The following is a 17,591-nucleotide window of genomic DNA, read 5'->3' on the forward strand; positions in this document are numbered from 1 at the left end:
AAAGAAACTACAATAAAATCAGGAATTAATAAATTAGTTTACAAATCAATTAATTAATCCATAAATAAATAGACTAAATTACAAAGTAATTCATTATTTGATACTTTAATGGGCAATAAAATGAGGAATTTTAAAAAGATTTACAAATGAAATAATTATCCATACCCATTTGCATTTCCATTTCCTCACTGCCTTTCCTTTTCCTATTCCATTTATCCTCTCCATTTAGCCTTGCGCTGTTAAAACAAAGTAAATCAGTCTTCCCCAGAAGCCCCCCCTCCCTTGAGTGTCTTCTGGCTTTCATGATAAAAGCTCTGTTGAGTCGTGTCAGTACAGGTTGTCACATTATGTCAGTAGTTTGATTGTTTGTAGTGATACTTGTTTTATGCTAACAAATGTGGGCTAGCTATGTTATGTATATAACATAAGTCTAATTGATGATTAGCATCAATCACAAACTCGTAATCTGAAACGGAGTGGAGACATTAGTTAGCCAATGCTAGCTCTCCTGAATCTGCTGGTTCATCTCAGTAACTTACAGAACAAACAGCCCAGCTGTTAGCATTGCCCCTGTGTAACTTAACGCTACTCGGCTAACATTAATATCTGTCTGATGTTACGCTATCATGAGACATTTGTCAACAGTTTAATAAGCATGAACTCATTTCAAAATCATATACTGAGGTATTATGAAACTGAAGCAGGTTATGTTTCATTTATGTTGTTGTTACTCAAGCAGCAACCTCCGTGACTGAAAAATGAAGCCAATGCCGAAGTGCCAAAAACTGCAGTTCCTTGAATGGCCACTTGAGGTTGGCACCAAAGCGGCTGAACCGGCAGATTCAGGAAAGTTAGCGTTAGCTAGCTAACATCTCTACTCCATTTGAGATTGCCAGTTTGAGATTGGAGCTAATCATCAATTAGGCTTATGTTATTTACATACATACAACATAGCTAGCCCACATTTGTTAGAATAAAACCTGAGTATCACTACAAACAATGAAACCACCAACATAACGTGGCAGCCTGTACTGACAAGACCCAAAGGAGCTTTTATCATGAAAGCCAGGAGCTGCTCAAGGGAGGGAAGGCTTCCAGGTGAGACTGATTTCATTGTTTTAACAGGGCAGGGACCAAAAATGTCATAAAAAGGCTAAATGGAGAGGATAAATGGAATAGGAAAAGGAAAAGCAGCGAGGAAATACAAATGGGAAAAGGAATTGCCCTTTTAAATGCCTGATTAAAAGCTGTATTCTTAATTCAGTTTGCAAATTGAGTTCTTTATTTCTCTTTTTAAAACTGCGTTTTCACATTGATGAAAAATAATTAAAAATTTCATTACTATTTCCGTGACCCTTGTGGTCCTCCATACAGGGGTGGCATGCAGATAGTGAATAAAAGGGGACGCAGCATAGACCCCTGGGGGACCCCTCAAAAAAGAGGAACACGAGAGGAGGAAGCATCTCCAAGCATAAAAGAGACAGACCTGATTAAGACATGGTTCACTGTGTCAAAGGCTGAGCAGAGATCAAAGAAAATTGACTTTGTTGTTGGATAATGGATACCAGGACTGTTGACAGTTAATAGTTGCATGAAATCGTACTTCAAAAATCCCTTCAAAGACCATAAATTACACAAATATGCACATTTATGTAAACTTGGACCTTTCATCAAACAAATTCCTCCCCAACACACAGCCCTGCTGGCATCACCAGAGATTTATGGATAGGGAGGCTAAGCATTTACCAGGGAGGTCTGGGTGGAGATAAGTTGCAGGTCCTAAGTATGTTATTCATAAACAGACTGATGTTTGAGGTGTGAACCTCTAAAAATAAAAACGTCATAAAATCATTTAGGCTAGTTTATGCCTAGTATGAGTAACAGGCCTATGTCATAAAATTCAGTATTCATTTTAACTGAAAGCTTAAACAACTCCCACTTGCTTTCTTCTTGATCACTAACCTCCATAAGCCCTGCTCCTTCAGCCCTGTCAGTCTCCTCCATCTTCCTCCTCTCCCTCTCCTCGCCTGTTTTTAGTAACACGTTATTTTATTAAACTCAGATTTACAAGAACTCGAGGCTTAATGAGTGATCAATCAGTTTAAATTTATATTTGTCTGAACTGGCAGAATCTTGTCACCTGACTGGCCTTCAGCGGAGCTGCCACTTTTTTTGAAGAAATTTCATATAGCCATCTACAGACTGAAGAATTGAGAGATATAAAATTGCGTTATGATCAACACAATGTGACCATTTCACTGACATTAACTGATTATAAAAAATAATATATGCCTACTGACGTGATTGTTAAATATTTAAGAGGCATATAAAAGCAGAAAATGTAAAGAGCTGTCAATAACATTATTTCTATCTCTTTTGCTTGTTCACACTTTGGCTGGGCGGCTTGTCAGATAGTACAGTGGAAACCGCTTATAGTGATTACGTCTGTCATTTGTATATTTATTACATGAATTGGCCAGCTTCTCTATTTACTCTCGCTGTTTCAAAATACAGTATAGTTGTTTCAAACGCTTGTTTCACTGCTGATGCCTTCCTGACTCATTTTAAGATGAGAGGGAGAGAGAAAGAGAGAGAAGCAGTGGTCAAGCAAGCTAGAGAGAGCGAGCAGTGGTAGCGTGAAAGCTGGTGAATGAGAGGAAGCACCTCCACTCACCTCAATATGTTGTGTATGAGACCCTGTCTGTAGATACACAAAGTGTCGCCTATGGTTGGCATGATAATGGATGGAACCATCTTGTGACAGTCTTTGATAAGCTCTCCAACAATCTGTGATGAAAACAAAATTAATAAAAACAAACTACTGAAAATTAAACTGAAGCTAAACCAAATTCAACATGAAATTCAAAAATAGTATAGAAATAACAGGCTAATTCAAAAAAGAAACATAATACCTCTACAAGGAGGCCACACAAAACACATGACCGCTGACTTTGGAAATATAATAGAAAATATATTTATAAAGGCATTCTGTCCTTTTTCATTTTCCTGATAGCTTCTTTTTATACATGCAAAGCATCTCTTTAGAAAAAATATTTCTTTAATTGATGCAAATCTTTAACTCAATTATACAACAAAAAATAAAATTAAAACCAAATGAATGTACAACCAAAACTGCAGTAAATTAGAAATTACGAAGTATTCAACTCTCAGTGCTTGATACGCAAATTAAATGTATCCTCTGTTGGATCAAAGTGCACTTCTTATCAGTTATCGGTTCTTGACAGTTTTGTCATTTGTTTTCCCTTAAGTTACCTTAAGGTTATTAGTCTTATTTGGTCTTGGGTTCCTTCACTTCAAATGTTCCTTTAATGTTGTTTGCCAACTTTGAGTTTCTTTATGACATCAGTTGTGGTCAGTTTTAAGTCTGTTTTGGGCCCAAGAAGAATAAAATAATCTGAGATCTCAGGAAAAATTAAAATAAAATAGAATGCTCCTTAGTTCAGTTGAAGGTATCCACGAGCAGCAATAACGAGCTGGATGGCAGATGAAGCAGCTCCATTCACAGATAGAATCAAAAAAACAAAACAGCCCTAACACAAGTGTGCAGAGCAGTTATCACACAATCTGAATTTCCTTGTTTCAGTGTCCATCAAATTAGAATTACAAGAATTAAATCTGCACACACACAGAATTAAACCCTTACAATGACTAAAATAAACATGGTAACAGTTTCTATGATGCCCATGTCTATAATGCATTATAAATATACTTATAATGAGTTATAATCTGCTTATAAGTATTCATAATGCTTTATATCAATGATCATAATACATTATGAAGCATTGTATAATGAATTATAAAAGTATCATATCTATCATTTTATAATGCATTATCAGTGCTTTTCACTCATCAGGCAACGAGAACCCCCGCCAGGTCAAAAAAGTATTTTTTAATACCAAAAATAACACCAAATAGCCATTCATTCAGAAATCAATAGTGTTTGGGAGCCTCTGCGCAGCGCTGTTCCAAAACATGAGTTAACCTCTGTGTTGTTGCCTGGGAAACTCTTGGGAGGGTAGCTCCTTTTAAGGAATATGGTACTGCGTAATATGTGTGCGTAACGGGTGAGTGAGTAGTTGAGTGAGAGAGCGAGCGGCAGAAAAGTGATGTGAATGCGAGCAGAGCAGAGGAAAAGGTTGGCAATAAGTGGTCAGTCTGATAGTAAATGTACAGTACAGACTACAGTGTGTAAGTTAAGAAATGCTGCAGCTTGTCAAGACCAAGAAAAGTCACGTCTGTATTTCCCCAACTGCTGTAAAAGTGAAGGGGGTTAGCTCCAAAGTTAGCAACAATGGGTCAGCCTAACCTGGTATATACATACACATACATATTACTGTGTGCTAATGATGGTAATTCTGTATTGCTTTATTGGTGTGTAGTTGAAACATATATATTATTCTTCCTATTATGATCATCTGTTAATATTTAGGCCTGTGTGCTAAATGGAAATAATTTACATTTGTTATATTTGGATTTATGTTAAATTGTTTTAAATTTATTTATTTATTTTTTCTTTGTTATTATTACTAACTGGTTTGCATACTTATTTATTTTATCTTTTGTTATGTTTCATTTCCCCAAACCAACTCTGGCTATGGTTGCTCGGAGGTCCTGGCTGGTGGCTCCTGTCCAACCACCTCGTTTAGGTATAGAGGTGTAGAGAGCGAGAGGAAAAAATGATAATAATAATAATAATAATAATAATAATAATAATAATAATAATAAAACTCATCCAACTCATCCTGGTTCCACCCTGATGCCCAACCAGAGACCCCTCACAACAACACTGAAGCTTTTTTTTCTATTAATTTCTTTCTTCTCCTTCCTTCTTCTCTTTCCTGCCCTCTGCTCCTTTCCCTCTATATCCTTACACACACACACACACACACACACACAACGCCTACCCATACTAGTGCACACGCACATGCACACCAGTGGCGGCTGGTGACTCAAAAAATTGGGGAGGACAGGAGGAAAACCAACATGGAATCTTACAACAAACCGCATCAAACTACATGATTGTCCCCCACCTGATGAAATTGGAGGGGTGGGGGGCAATTTTATATGCCAATAAAACAATTTCCTTTCAAAAACAAAAACCCCTGAGTGGTGTAAAGGCTGCTTCTTTAAAGATATTTAGCATATACATAATGTCTCTAAACAAAGAAATGCTCATTTTAGCCATAAAGTGGTTCAGAATGTGTCATTTTACTAACAAAGTGAAATTCAAATTTATAGTATTGTTCTATTGTGACAACAAATTTATGTTCTCATCAAAAACATGATTTACATGTGTTTCCTATATATTTTCTTATATTTGTTAACACTAGGGGTGTTAACATGAACACAAAACTCACGGTTCGGATCATACCACGGATTTGAGTCACGGATCAGATCATTTTTAGGATCAGCGGAAAAAAAAGGGGGAGACAAATAAAATTCCATTCATTCTGTAACACACTTAAAGCCAGAAACAGCAATGAACTTTTGCCTATGGTCTTAAATGAAAACAACATTTAAGATGTCCAATGTAAATATATAAAATATTCAATGCTCAGTTATTGCAATATGAGGCATGATACCTTCCTCTTTTAAACAGGGTAGTGAATGAAACAGCGTCTGTCCACATCATCAAAACTTGATGATAACTTAGAAACATGAACACACGTCTTGTCCTGCAGCTTGTTGAACGAGCCACCAAACAAACATTCACCGCTAACGGCAGTTAGCAGCTAGATAGGTAATTAGCTGCTCAGCTGCAGCACATTAAACAGCAGGTAAACGTAACTGCAAATGTCACTTCGGACCCGTTAGATGCTGGTTTGATCGTTGCTCTTCAAAATCCCTGTTAGCGACACGCTGTCTGTCCATGACTTGTACTTACAGCAGTTTGTTTACTTTGTCTTAAATGTGACATTAAATTTTGCAATTAATCCGCAGTTAATATGCCTACTGTGGGGGGTACGGATCACGGATCAACTACGATCCGTTACACCACTAGTTAACACTTGTTATTCTAGTTACTTTAAGCTTATTACTCAATATACGGCTCAGCTTAAAAACGAACTAAAGAAACTGTCAGACGCAAGCTGCCAGACCTCCTGCACTCATTCACTAATCATACAACATCAACAGGTGACTGAATAACCACTCAATTAAAAACGGGATCAATTCCAAATGAATGAGTGAGTCCAGACAGCTCACTGTAACTTCAACAAGCAAACTAATGTTACCCACAACACATTATGATTTCTGCTGCATTCTTGTTGAGATAAATTCACACAACGGCCACACACAGAGACATTTAACCATCAGAGATGAAAGCGACCAAAGAGACAGAGAGAGAGAAGCTGTATCTGACTCATGTTATCTGATGTCTTCTTCTTTCTATCATGGAGATGAAGTATTCATGTCATAACATTCATTTGTGGCTGTTGGTCATCTTGTTTGTTAGGTAACAGAACTTTATGGCTGCTGCTTAACCAGTCTGATATAATTAGCAACAATGACAAACAAGCTAACTCTCTTGGTTGTGTCTCCGGTTGCTTCTCTCTCCAGCCTCCTTGGTGGCGTCCTGCTGCTGCTGTGCTGCACAGTCCAGATAATTTCTCCCATAAGCTTAAAAACAGTCCTTAACAGTCCTTCCATGGATGTATAAAGAGTCCTTCAGGCTGCTACAACAAGCCAGGATCTATCTACATTTATCAGAATTAACTAATCGCAGTAATGATGGATTAAATTGTTTAATTATTTGACCAAATCGTGGCAATACACTTAGGTATTTAAACAGGTGGACAACGATAGATCAAACACAGATCGACTTTCCTGCTACATTAATACATGATGACATGAGGAACACATGAGGAAATAAATGAGGTGAAAACAATGATTAAACTAAAGAAGGAAATAAATCTGCACAGCTTCTAGCTGCTGCCAGCAGCAGGATCAGAACCTTGGAGAGCTGATCAAGTCCTGATAACTGTGTTAATGATTTTTTACATGATTAAAATTAATGATTTAATTTTTGAACGATATTTAACAAATATTCTTTAACATTTTTGAGAGCACAGTGATCATGTTTCCATACTTTCAACAATTAAAACCCTGCTGATTTGACCTGTTACTCCATTACTGAACAAAACGATTTTAAGGAAACCAAAGCTGTAATTTAAGAGAATAAACCTTTTCAAAAACCAAACAAAGATAAATTTGCAACAAATGAAAGAACAGGATCTTAAACTGGTGGTCTGGGGCTGACCACGGGGGGGGGGGGGGGGTCCAGGAGCAGCAGTGTGCTCGTTATGGATTGTGTACTTTCACTTTGCGCACAAGCAGATCTGTTTCCTCTGCAGAGACATGCTCCTTCTTACTACTTGGCAAATGTGCCGTCATAATAGCAATCCGCCAAGGTGCAAGCGCACCTGGCTCTTAAAGGGAATGGGAGATGACACTGTGATTGGTTTATTGCATGTTACACCGAAAACACACCCATGATTAATTAGGAGACGATGGACAGCCCCTTTGAACCATGTGCCTGGCGCATCGACCATTTTTCCACCGTTAAAATAGCAAAAGTGGATTTGGACACACCCTCAATGCAATTGCACCATGCTCTTCAGACCGTGTGCTTTAGATCGTTAAAATAGGGCCCACACTCTGCTTGTTACACAAACAGGACAAGCAGCAGTGCACAAACATGCAAAAGGTAACAAATAAAAGGATTACAATGTGAAAGATTATTATTGTGTATATTAATATATTTTAAAAAATACATGTCAGAATTTTAACCTGATGAGGGGTTGTCTAAAAACTCAAGTTAGACTAAGTTAAAAAAATCCAACAACGCCACCCTAGGAATTCCACCCAGGGAATACATCAAATGAATTCCTACTTCGATCACACAGGTAAGTTTCACAAAAAAAAATTAATAGAGACCTGGTTTTTTAAGGTATTAAAAAGAGTTGTTGTTTTTAATCTTCTTCCATGATGCAGCATATAATAAATGGCAGTAAAAATAGAGGATGTAAAAAAAACATCAAACTGAAGAACATTAGTAAGTGTCTAGGCTTCAGTGATCCTAAAATAATTTTAAAAAACCATATTAAAAAGATAAAAAAAATACATAAAATAGGGAGTTGGAGGAATTGACTAAAAAAAGGAAACATACAAGGGTGTTACAGTTTAGGTTGGCGTTAACACTACAAACAAATCACAAAATATATATGCACACAAGAAGTATAAATAAATAAAAGCACAAAGCCACCTTTTAAATGTTAGCACCACCTCTGTAAGAATCAGCTAGTTAAAAACAATAAATAAGTTACACCAAGTAAACTTCACAACCACCACAAAATGTAAAACAAATTAGGAATATACTAAAAGAAATAAAACATAAATACACTAAGATCACTGAATAAAACCTAGCACTTAAAACTCAATAAAGGAAATTAAAAATCAAGTCAGTTTCAGGTATAACAAAGCAGCAGTGGCAGTCACAGCTGCAGAGACAAAAAAAAAAGAAACACAGGTTAGTCCTATCTTCTTCTTTTTTTTACATTTATCGAAACACACAATGATAAAATGAGGCTACCTTGGCTGTATAACTCCACTGAATTTTTCAGTCACTGCTGACTTCATGCCAAGGAACTCCAATTTCATAGAGCTGTAATTCTTTTCAGCAGGGTGGAGGCTTCGACTGGCATAGGCGACGGGCCTCACTCTGCCATCCTGCTCCTGAGACAGGACGGCACCCAAACTGCTGTGACTGGCGTCGACCTCCAGGATAATGGGAGAGAAAAATTAGCAAAAGCTAAAGCAGGTTCACCTACTAACCGGGCCTTTAACTCCTGGAAGCTCCTCTGGCAGCTTTCTGACCAGTCCTGTCCCAGCAATGCCCCCCGGCCTTTACAAGTCTTTCCCCCAGAGAGTTCAGCCAGCAGATGATGCAGCGGTGCAGCCAGTTTGGAGAACCCCTCCACAAGGCGCTGATAATAGCTGGCAAAGCCTAGGAAAGACCTGAGCTCAGAGATAGTTGTGGGGTGAGGCCAGTTAGCAACTGCTGAAATCTTGCCAGGGTCAGTGGAGACTCCCTTCTCTGAAATATGGTGCCCCAGGTACTGTACCTCTTTTTTAAAAAAGGAGCATTTCTCCAATTTGACCTTGAGCCCCTCCTGTCGCAGATGGTTCAGCACCAGATCCAGCCAGCTCAAGTGTTCTCCCACACTGGAAGAAAAGACAATGATGTCATCAAGATACAACAGTAATGACTGGCCAAACATTCTTTCCATAAGGCGTTGGAATGTGCCTGGTGCATTGCACAACCCAAATGGCATTCAAATTGAATTCAAATAACCCAAAAGGGGTACAAAAGGCAGTCTTGGGTTTATCTTCCTCTGCTACTGGCATCTGGTTGTAGCCAGTGACTAAGTCCATGGCGGAAAACCACTTGGCCCCAGACAGTGCATCCAAGGATTAAAATAGGTCCCAAAGTCTTAAAGTGGTAGTTTCTTACTCATGGGGAGGAGGCCAGCTCAGGGAGGCGATGCCTCTCAGAGACTTTTATTTGCTAGAGAAAAGGCAGGCAGAGTTTAGGTGTGTTTTAAAGGTTTTCACACCGAATTACTGATGAATATTCAATTTCTTTGTTCTTGAGGGACTTAAGGTGTGGCCTATGTCTGCAGCCTGCATCTTCTGAAATAAATTAATTTTTGAGGAAATCTGATTCTGAGTTTTTACACGCAAAAAAATCACACTTCAAGTCACTATGGCCAAGTATTTCACATTAAATTTGCAAAAACATTCTTTTCAAAATATTCAAGTATTTCATGATATTTCTGATTAATAATGGTCTCACACGTTTGTCTCTACCTGATGATGTGTCGTGATTGGATATTCAAACCTAACTGGTCATTGAAATTATGCATTTTAATTTTAATTTTTTTTATTTATGTGAATTCTTGAGCACATTTAGATATAAAAATAACTGGCTTTGCAAATTACCAACAATTTTAACCATTTGGCCATTCACAACACTAACTTGGAAAAAGATCTATGAAGTATTGAACTTTATTTTGAGCTTTTAGTCTATCAGACCTTCATCAGAGCATACATGTAAGCTGTTTGTGAAATACTGCATAGATTTAAGTGTGTGTCTATTTTATCAAGTTTGTACTCATTGATGCTTCCAGCACTTTACAAAGCTTTAGTCGGAGCAGTGGTCATCTTGCATTACATACTGTTTTATGAAGTGATTTAAAAGATGATACTGAGTGTGCCTGCCTGAGATTGTCTTAGAGCATATTAAAAGCCTGGCAGTATTTTGTTTAAATTGCATTCTTTAGATGGTTCACCTGCTTAAACAAGACCAAAAGGGTGGTGCTTTTTAAAGTCAGTGATCCAAATGAGAGGTAGATCTTGGTTAAATGCTTCAGTTGGACAAAGCAGTACTATACCATTCTAGACAACTGGGCGTCAAAAGGCTATCCATTCATCCATCTATCCATTCATGAACAGATATTTGCCCTGTGTCAAAAGCCAGTGAACATACAGTCAAAATAAAAAGTTATCACAATATGCAATTTTCCCTGGGGGTCACAGTAGATGGGGTTGCTGGCCAGGATGCAGTTATCTCAATTTTGTCCAAGTTGTCTGCGGTTGGCCCACAGTGTCAGACGGGCCTCTTTTTTAGCAGAGTGCACAGGCAGAGCACATATTGGTAAAAGGAGGTTTACTTGGTCTTTGTTCAAAAACAAGGTTGAAAAAGGTAAGCAGTCAGTGAGGGCAAACAACACCAAAAAGGGAGCAAGCAGGTAGACAAAAATCCATTGTGGCACAATAGACTGAATCTGAAAAATAGGAATGATAGGTGAACCAATGTATATACTAAAAGAGTGATGGGGACAAGGGGACAGGTATGCAGGCAGATGGCGATCAGGTGACCATAGGATATGGTGAGAAGAGCTGAGGACAATTGTTGGGTAGAGAAGGAAAAGCAGGGGATGTTAGAACAGGCAGATATGGCATAAGACAGAAAACAGTGCCAATTATAAAAAGTCCCTCTGACACCCATGTGTATTTGGCTTATTTGGATTTGGCAATGTCAAAAACTACAACTTTAACTACAAGGCGATAAACAAGGCTATAGCATTACACTCTTCATTCTATGTTCTCAGAGTTTCTTTAAATAATTCTCAAAGTTTTATTTCATATAATTTTTAAACACACACTTAATGGGTCACTTAAACACACACTTTAAACACACACTTAATGGGTCACTGAAATGCCTCTCCCCAGGTAACATGTGATTTCGTTACCATCATTCTAATGGTCCTTTTTCATAGGAGACATTTTGACATGTCACAGTAGGAAAAGCACAGGTGTAAATATTTAAATTAATGATAGTGAAGTATTGTGCATGCTGGCTCACTGTCACACTGTCATACTGGGACATACTGGGACACCTGAATACAACAGAGCCATCGTTAATGTTATTAGTTCCACCTGTGCTTTTCCTACTATTTTGACTAGGAGTCACAATGTCTGCTGTGGAAAAGGTCTGTACAACATTTGGAGCCCTTACACCCTCTTTCACTCAGGCATTTTGACTTATTGTGCATGTGACATTCAAAGTTTATATGGGTTCAGTGTTAATAGGTGGATATTGGTACTGGGCCTTGGATTCAACCGATGTCTCCTTGATGCCTCCGTGTGGAAGCATTCTGTGTATACCATGGGGGCCAGTTGCATAAAACTCTTTGTAGATTCATGAGTAAAAGTGTCTGTATGCACAAAGACAGATATATGCAGAATGAAAGGACAGACAAATTAAACTGGAGCACATCATCTATGTAAAAGAATTTCAATTCTTTTACCTAACCTACAGGGCCTTGCAAGGTCAAACACCCTAGTATACGCCACTTATAAGCCCAATCGGGCTCCAAGGTCTACTGTACAGAAATTACTGTCTGTCCCTAAAACCCTATATAAAACCCGAAGTGACCGGCTTTTCAAGCTGTTGCACCCAAATTATGGAATGCTCTCCCCTTATCGCTGTGATCTCTAGACTCCGGTGACGTGTTTATGAAGCAGCTGAAAATGTTTTTATTCAGACAGGCTTTGGTTAGCCTGTCTAAATAGTGTAACCACTTATATTGCTCCTATTTATATCTCTGTCTGTGTGTCTCTTATGTGCCATTTGTTTGTTACTGTGATTTTAACTTGTCAGTCCTGCACTGTTTGTTGTCAATGGTTCATTTTTAATATTGCCTTTAAAAGTGTATTTTTCATTAATGTAAAGCACTTTGTGATTTTGTATCTGTGAAAGGTGCTATAAAAATAAACTTTACTTACTTACTTTACTTTCTTAAAAGTTTATCTGAAGCTTATATGAGGCTTCAGCAGTCTGAATTAGTCATATCAAGTGGATATCTGCCACATTTAGTCTTTTTAGCATAAAATTCCCTATTTGTATTTCCTCAGACAGTGTTTCCCTGTTGAGCTGCAGTGGAAGTATATTAACAAAAAGAAGGACTTTGACCCTAAAAAGACTAATGTTGAAAGATATATACATGATTTGACTAATTTGGATGGCTGAAGCTTCATATTAGCTTCAGATAAACTTTTAAATACATTTTTGCGCAGAAGGAGGACTGTGGATTTTGTCCCCCAACACTTACATTGTAAGTGCATTATAAAGGGATCTTCTAATGGTTAGTATGAACAAAAGGAATGATTACAGCAAGAAAAACCTATTTCAATGTTCATTTGGGCACCTGACTATTGTTGTAACACACACTTGAAAAATTGTGAACCTGTCCTTTAAGTTACCTGTCAGACATGTCAGCAGTTTGTCATTTCAAGTGTCTGTATTTTGTATTTTCATACACCTGTATAAGACACTGCATCTGCTATCTAATGTCTAATTGTGTAGTATTTGTGTCAACCTGCCCAGGAACATCATTAAAATATTTACTTATTTTTTTTAGATGTTTTTGTACTTGATTCCTGACTTTCCTGTCTTTTCTAAGGGCCACTGAGTATTTTTAACAAATGTAAACACTTTTTCCATTATACTGACAGGTCTGACGACACACAAAAAACTCGCTTGAGTGAGCTATTCTGCACTTAAAACTTAAAACAAGTGGGTATTGTTGTCTCTGCTTTGCTGTCATGTCTGCATATTCCAAGATGTCATAATCATTGACTAAATCATTGCAGGCTTCTTCCAACACAGTCCATATTCTTCATGAAGTACAGTCATTGCTCAAAAAGTTATTATCTGCAGTGAGGGCTTGTTGTTTATTGTTCTCATCTCAGCACCATAAGGTCTGAAGAGGACATCACCATGATGCAATCTAATACAATCTTCTGGTGACCCTCCTCCTCTTCTCATCTGAAGAATCCAGGCGTGAATTTGTTTATGCATGGTTCTGTGAGCAGAGCCTGTCACAGCTCACTGAATGCCAGATACACAGTTGAATCACTTAAGTTTAGAGCCAATTTTTTATTGCGTATGTTACTGAAAATAAATGTTTTTCATTTTTACAGACTAAGTGATTCAATTTCCTCCATTTTATTTGAGTGCTGATTCATTCATTCTTAAAAGTCTCAGACACCAGTTTAGACTTCTTGAAAAGTTCTGAGGCACCCAAGAGGGTAATAAATGTAAAAAGCCTTTAATATTTCATGGCTACTAACATTATTTTCTGGTTGTTTCTCCACAGTTACATTCTAGAGCACAAATAAACACGCCCACACACCTCCACTCAACCCTGCGGCAGTGGGCCGCACTGCCTAATTTTAAAGGATTTTTAAATTTATTATACTCTTGAGTGCCTCAGATCTTTTCAATAACTCTAAACTAGTAGGATTCCCAAACTGAAAAGCACCAGAGGGATTTGATTTATTTATTTATTGACTGGGACAGTGTGCAGTTTGAAACATTGAAGATGCACTGCACCAGAGTTAGCTTGAAGCTAGTTTGCATCTGTAGTCCCCAACAAAAAACATACAACAGCATAACAAACACTACAAAGCAAAAAAAAAAAAAAAAAAATACACACACACACAGAATACACCATACCAAATACAAAATACAAAACTACACACAGCACATCACATACTGAGTTTAGACTCAATGGTCACACAGCATTCCACTGAGTTGTGGCTTTCACAGAGAAAGCTGACAGCCCAAATGCAGTACGACGTAATGGTATGGTACAATCTTGTATAGAGGATATTCTGGAGGATCTAATAGAACTTACTGAGCGAGTATACACAAAGTCACATGGTGGAGGAGGGGCCAAACCATTTAAAATTTTATAAACTAGGCACAAATTTGAGAATAATCTAAAATCCTCAAAGCTCAGTAAATTGTATTTCTCCAGTACCCTACAGTGATGGAAATGCATTGGCTTTTTGTCCAGAGTTTTAAGAGTTTGTTTATATAAGGACTCAAGAAGTCTTATGGCTGTTTCTCCAGCCTGTCCCCAACATGTGATGCAATAAGACATATGGGAAAGAATCATAAAGTTGTTCTTTATGATTTTAACCATAAAGTACCACTTACAACCATAATGCCTTTCTACACCCAAGCAGCACTCTATAGATTTGTTTTTGACATTTGTTTTTAAGGAGGGCTCGTCCTAAGCTGGAGTAGCTCCGTTCATTGAACATGGGGAATTATCCGCTCTTCACTCAAAATGGCTACTGGATATTTTTCTTATTCAAAAGAAGAAGGTGAGAGCATTATAGTTTCAGATACTTTTTCCTTTGACCAGAGCTCCACACAGACTACAGATGCCAGAAAGATTTTTTTAAAGCTTAAAAAGTTTTCAGAGAAATAACTGAAATTACACCTACATATGACAACATTATCAGACTAGTGGAGAGAGAAAATGATACCAAGAGGACTAAGAATAAAAAAATCCCATCCTTTGGCTTTGGAGATACTGAGTTTAAACATAAATGGGAAGCCATCCTGAATGACATTATGCTACTTCTTATTGAAGAAGCCAAGAAGCAGAAATGTCAAACTCAGAATGAAATAGCCATACTTAAAGAGGAGATATCTACAAGATTCAAAGAACAACAACTCCCCTTTGAAAAAGAGTTAAAAGAAGACTGGATAAACTACAGAAAGAGCTCAAACAAGATCAAGATCAATCTGATTACAAAGAAGACAGTAGAAAGAAGACAAAGACACAGCCACAAAGGAGAAGAACGGTTTCTTTTCAGCTGCTTAGTAGCGATGAGGACCATTCTGGGATGCAAGACTCTTCTTCAACTGATTTTTTAGACTCCAGACGCAAGAGAGAAAACTGAACACGAAGATGACAAGGCAGAAGACCATACGAGGCAGAGGCAGGTCAATCAAAAGTCCCAAGCCGTGGCCTGTACAACAGGAGCAAAATCAGAATGAACAGGTGATTAACATCTCCGGCATTCCACTTTCAACCAGCTATGTCTCTGTCCTATCTAAAAGTTTTACATTTGCCCACATAAATATTTCATTGCCAGTGAGTTTCACACAAAAGGTAGATTTATTCAAGTTCTATCGCAATGTCCAGTTGAAAGTTTGCTATCATACTAACCCCAGTCAAGCAGCCTCTCGTTCCCATGCTCAGCTGAATACAACAAGAACACAATTCAAGCCAAAGTCCACTTTTATTCCAGACATATTCAATCACACTCTTTAACTGAAATCCATTTTCTTGATCTTAGGATCTTTAAAGATGACGATGGTGATTTACATACTTCCATATTTAGAAAACCAACTGACCGCAACACCATCCTAAGGGCAGACAGTTTCCATCCTCCTTGGTTGATAGATAACATACCCTTCGGTCAGTTTCAGAGAATTAAATGCATCAGCGACTCAGAAGAAGATTTTGAAAGAAATGCTCAAGATATGAAGCAAAGATTTAAGAAAAGAGGATAAAAACACAAGACTACAGATAAAGCTTACAATAAAGCAAAATGTCTCACTAGAGAACAGTTACTTGTCCTAAAACAGAAACAACCTCAGATGTGGTTTACAGACTCGAGTATCCATGTGGTTTCTTTTTACATTGGGAGAACAAAGCAAACTGAAGGCAAGATTGCCCAAACATAAACATTAACAGACGTTGAGTTCAACTGGTATGATGACTTTTATTCTTCAAGTACAGTGAAACTAAAAAACACAGCAAAAAAAACATCAAAAAACTTAGTCTCTATACCTCAAAAGCATATATCACAACTACAATAGTATTGAAAAACATTACATTTACCATGTTTAACACAGCATAACTATAATTCATCACTACAATTAAAAACACACGTTATATTTATTACATTTACTTAAAACCACACTACAAACGTTACAAAAAAAAAACCCTAATAACGATACCATGAACATAATACGCCAAACCACATACCTCTTTCTGCCAACCAAGGGTGCAAATATTGTGGATGAGGATAGTGCCCACATGTAAACCTGGCCTCGGACAACTGCACTCTATAAACAAAAAACATATTACATAACGTTGTCTCCCTGACCCCACAAACAGCATTATATTTTTAATATAAATTTTACTCAGTTAACTTACTTTGTATCTGCTCTCTCAACAACCTGTATCGACAACCTGCAACCTGTGGCAATCTGGCGTGTGACGTCACTATTTACCTTTTTTTCTCTCTTTTAAACTTTATTGGGGTGTGCCAACCCACCCAGGAACATGAATAAATACACAATTGGCTCCGCTGGCCACTTACAAACATGATATAAGAACTGGCAACCCCCAATACTCCATGGCACTACATTATGTAGAGGCTTACCACGGCTGGCACTACATTATGTAGAGGCTTACCACGGCTGGCACTACATTATGTAGAGGCTTACCACAGCTGGCACTACATTATGTAGAGGCTTACCACAGCTGGCACTACATTATGTAGAGGCTTACCACGGCTGGCACTACATTATGTAGAGGCTTACCACGGCTGGCACTACATTATGTAGAGGCTTACCACGGCTCTCATACACTATTTCTCTATTTTGCCTTGACCCAAGTTTTTATTACCTTTGATTTGACTTATTTTTAAATGTTTATGCATATATTACATAAGAATAGGTCTCCCAGAAAAGTCCTAGTTTCTATTTTGACACTTTCCGCAAGAGTCTTACCTAACTTAAGTGTTTCTGACTGAACTGTAAAACATGTGGATTTGATCAACATCTGCAGACCACAGTATTGTTTCTGGTATTGTTTCCACCATTGTGCCACTGCTGTTGTTAGCTTCCACCAGTTCAAATGCTGATGTGTCAGGGAGTTAGCGTTAGACCAGACTGCCAAGTTAGAAACTGCCTTTCCCAATTTTTTCATAATAAAGTAAATTCCGGGGAAATGCTTCACTAAAACCAAGATCCTAAAAGTGGTTTGTGGTTCAACACAAGAAAGCCAAAATCATTGACTGTTGTCATATGTCTGACTTATGGCTGATTTATGTCAGCACATTCATCTAATAAGGCTTTAAATAATTATTGGGCCTTTTGCCCACATGAGGGTTATGATGGCCTTGTGCAGTGCCAT

At 37.8% G+C, this 17,591-nt stretch overlaps 1 long non-coding RNA gene across 1 annotated transcript; it reads right to left on the reverse strand.

Annotated features, from left to right (window-relative positions):
* Positions 1–7,917: 7,917 nt before the first annotated feature.
* Positions 7,918–16,821, reverse strand: LOC137186738 (uncharacterized). Its single transcript, XR_010929093.1, has 4 exons — positions 16,608–16,821; positions 16,437–16,509; positions 8,612–9,243; positions 7,918–8,519 (listed from the first exon to the last, which is right to left on the reverse strand). It is a non-coding gene; the product is annotated as an uncharacterized lncRNA (long non-coding RNA).
* Between the last annotated feature and the right edge of the window lie 770 nt (positions 16,822–17,591).

Source organism: Thunnus thynnus, chromosome 7, assembly GCF_963924715.1.
Source record: "Thunnus thynnus chromosome 7, fThuThy2.1, whole genome shotgun sequence".
Classification (NCBI taxonomy): domain Eukaryota; kingdom Metazoa; phylum Chordata; class Actinopteri; order Scombriformes; family Scombridae; genus Thunnus; species Thunnus thynnus.